General features: G+C 39.8%; 1 pseudogene; it reads left to right on the plus strand.

Moving 5' to 3' along the window:
* The first annotated feature begins 1737 nt into the window (after positions 1–1737).
* Positions 1738–2262, plus strand: LOC149220716 (UDP-glycosyltransferase 72B1 pseudogene; annotated as a pseudogene).
* Positions 2263–3489: the final 1227 nt, after the last annotated feature.

A 3489-nucleotide genomic window follows, 5' to 3' on the forward strand; every position in this document is an offset into this window, starting at 1 on the left:
AAGTTAAAGCTTGTTATGCATACCAAATGACAAATACTAATCATTCACATCGCAATATGGGTTGGAAATTAATAATTCTGGAGGCACCAAATACAAGAGTTCAATACAACGATAAAGCTTATTAATAAACGCAGGGTAGCATTGTCATGCAGGGCACACCAATCACCCATTTGCTACATGAGTTTCCAAAGCATCACTGGACTCTGGCATGATTAGCATTCAACTTGCATTCTACGAGATAGTAAAGATACATGGACAGGGTATCTCTAGAACATGACAACGTGCCCCTGAGTAACAAATCTAAAAGAAATATGTATAAACAAAACAAATACATTTCCAACTGGCTTATCACATATTTCCTTAAAATTTGTGATAGATAACCTACCATAAACAATCCAAAACTCAAACTGGACTGGACGATCTCTTATATCTAAACAAGACTGGGGACTTGAGGCTGTTGTGCAAATTACTGCATACACATTCCATGACAACCTGTACTACAAACTTTCAAATATAATCTGAGCTCCCATATCCCTCTCAAGGAATTATAAGTTTTTCTCCAGCATAGATGGTGTCATCAGTGTACTTATTTGCAGATTTTATTTGATCAACTGAAACCTGCACTCAACCAAGGAAACAGAACCAATTACACAAGTCTTATACAATGGATAGAAGGGAACAAGATGGCAACTTTAGTTTCACATGCATTCAAAAAGCTGAACAACAACTACGCTAAGAAATGCTCTACAATAAGGTGGAACAAAGAATAAAGATACTTGATAAATAGAGTCAGACCACTCACCAAAATACAAGAGTTCAATACAACGATAAAGCTTATTAATAAACACAGGGTATCATTGTCATGCAGGGCACACCAATCACCCATATGCTACATGAGTTTCCAAAGAATCACTGGACTCTGGCATGATTAGCATTCAACTTGCATTTTACGAGATAATAAAGATACATGGACAGGGTATCTCTAGAACATGACATCATGCCCCTGAGTAACAAATCTAAAAGAAACCTGTATAAACAAAACAAATACATTTCCAATTGGCTTATCACATATTTCCTTAAAATTTGAGATAGATAACCTACCATAAACAATCCAAAACTCAAACTGGACTGGACGACCTCTTATATCTAATCAAGACTGGGGACTTGAGGCTGTTGTGCAAATTACTGCATACACATTCCATGACAACCTGTACTACAAAATTTCAAATATAATCTGAGCTCCCATATCCCTCTCAAGGAATTATAAGTTTTTCTCCAGCATAGATGGTGTCATCAGTGTACTTATTTGCAGTTTTTATTTGATCAACTGAAACCTGCACTTAACCAAGGAAACAGAACCAGTTACACAAGTCTAGAAGACTACAACATGGCAGCTTAGTTTCACATGCATTCAAAAAGCTGGAACACATATCCCCATATTAAACCACGTCCTAATCAGAGAGTTGCTATGATTGACAATCTAGGCCATGACATTGCCACATCACATATACACTACATCCACTTTAATTATAATTTCTTTCTGACGGGCCTTCCGTCGATTCTCGGAATAGATTTGCCAGACCCTCTTCTATACAGATCTGATATTTCATTCAACTGGTTCATTCAACATTCCCTTCGGCTTCAGGAAGCTCATGGAATTCTGATAAATACATGCCAAGAAATGGAACCAGCACAAATAAAAGCTCTCAAGGAAGGAAGGTTCTGAGCGCTGTTGAAATGACCCCTTGTATTTATCCCGTTGGGCTGCTAATAGCTTTGTCTCTTTCAGAATCTGAAGAGAAGTTTGAGAAGGAGGGCTGCCTCAAATGGCTGGACCGCCAACCCGCCTCGACAGTTATGTTCGTTTCTTTTGGGAGCCGCGGCACCCTGTCGGAGAATCAGATTCAGGAACTAGCTTTGGGGCTAGAAGCAAGTGTGCAGCGGTTCCTTTGGGTGTTGCGTAAGGAGCCTCCTCCTCCAACTGAATCCACGATGACTACCGAAGCAGATATGAGGAAGGTTCTACGTGAGGGTTTCGAGACTCGAATCCAGGACCGTGGATTTGTGGTGGATTCATGGGCGCCTCAGATTGCTGTCCTCTCTCATCCATCCACAGACGGTTTCCTTTTTCATTGCGGTTGGAATTCAACGATCGAAAGCATCTTACATGGAGTGTCGATGATCGCTTGGCCTCTCTTTGCTGAACAGAGAATGAATGCCTTCCTTCTAGTGAAGGAGATGAAGGTGGGCATTGAAGCGTAGAAGGGCGCAGATGCATTGGTGAAGAGAGAGGAAGTGGAAAGAGCGGCGAGGGAATTAATGGAAGGAGAGGGGGAATGGAAATGAAGAAGGGGATGGCAAAATTGAGGGGAAGGCCCATCATTGAGTGACAACTGTCTTAAGGATGGAAAACATTACGAAAATGGTTTCTAAAAAGCGCAATATTCTCAACTTCCTACGACATTCCAATAATCTGAACCGCCTACAACTTTTTTCACCGACGATCTAATGGCTGGAGTTTATTCCATCGTCTAACAATCGATCTAAAGGGCCATAACGAGACAGCACGGCATGGAGGGGAGTTCCTTTCAGAGGGAACGCCTTACAGCGTAAATATTTTTGAACTCCTGAAAGGGTATACCTATCCACTCTTAAAACTATTTTGCAGATGGTGCAAGGCTTTATGAACCACAACCCCATGCCAGAATTCAGAGAGTTCACTCACGCAGTTGCATAAGCATTCGTGCCATAATCCTAGATTTACTTCTTTGAGCCCATTAGACTTGAATGCTATTCTTCGACACAAAAAATTGCAGACTTCTTCATGCATGGCAAATATCAGTGCTAAATGGTGTTCAGCATCCTTGTAATTATGATAAATTTCAGGTGATTGAATTACGATATAACTTTCAGGCAATTTAATTTGATTTGCAGATTCCAAAACATTTTAGTAATCAAATTTCCTTAATATTCTGCAATCTTGAATTTCATTACGTGTGCTCTTAACAACGCTCAACAGACTTTGCTAGTTTCGATCAGAAGATTGCACCCTCACATTTCTTTGAAGGATCTGGATGAAATGGCATGTTTATTATTATTACTGGCAATGCAGTATCTATGGCGATCTGGCCTCTTCTGTGAATTCTGATCGTTTACTGGCATTCCATTTTAGTTTCTCTTTGAACCATCTCAGCTCTATGGTTGTTTCCCATCGATAAAGAAAATCCATGGCTTAAGGAGATTCTCATGACAGAGAAAAGAAATGAAAGCGCGAAGTCATACTTGACATACAGAAAATTAAGAAACCATGAAAGAAAAGAATTAAAGGAATCGGAACCATTATATAAATTGCCATTGTTCCATTACAGTTTAAGCAAAATGTGGCTTCTTGATAGAGGAACATAACATGCTGCATTCATAGACATTTAATTGCTTGCTTCCTGGACATGATTTCTCATGGATACCACTGTACTCAAATTGCAAAGGCAA

The sequence above is a fragment of the Pinus tabuliformis genome, chromosome Q (assembly GCF_031772625.1).
Source record: "Pinus tabuliformis cultivar Carrire ecotype Pingquan chromosome Q, CPIR1, whole genome shotgun sequence".
NCBI classification, from domain to species: domain Eukaryota; kingdom Viridiplantae; phylum Streptophyta; class Pinopsida; order Pinales; family Pinaceae; genus Pinus; species Pinus tabuliformis.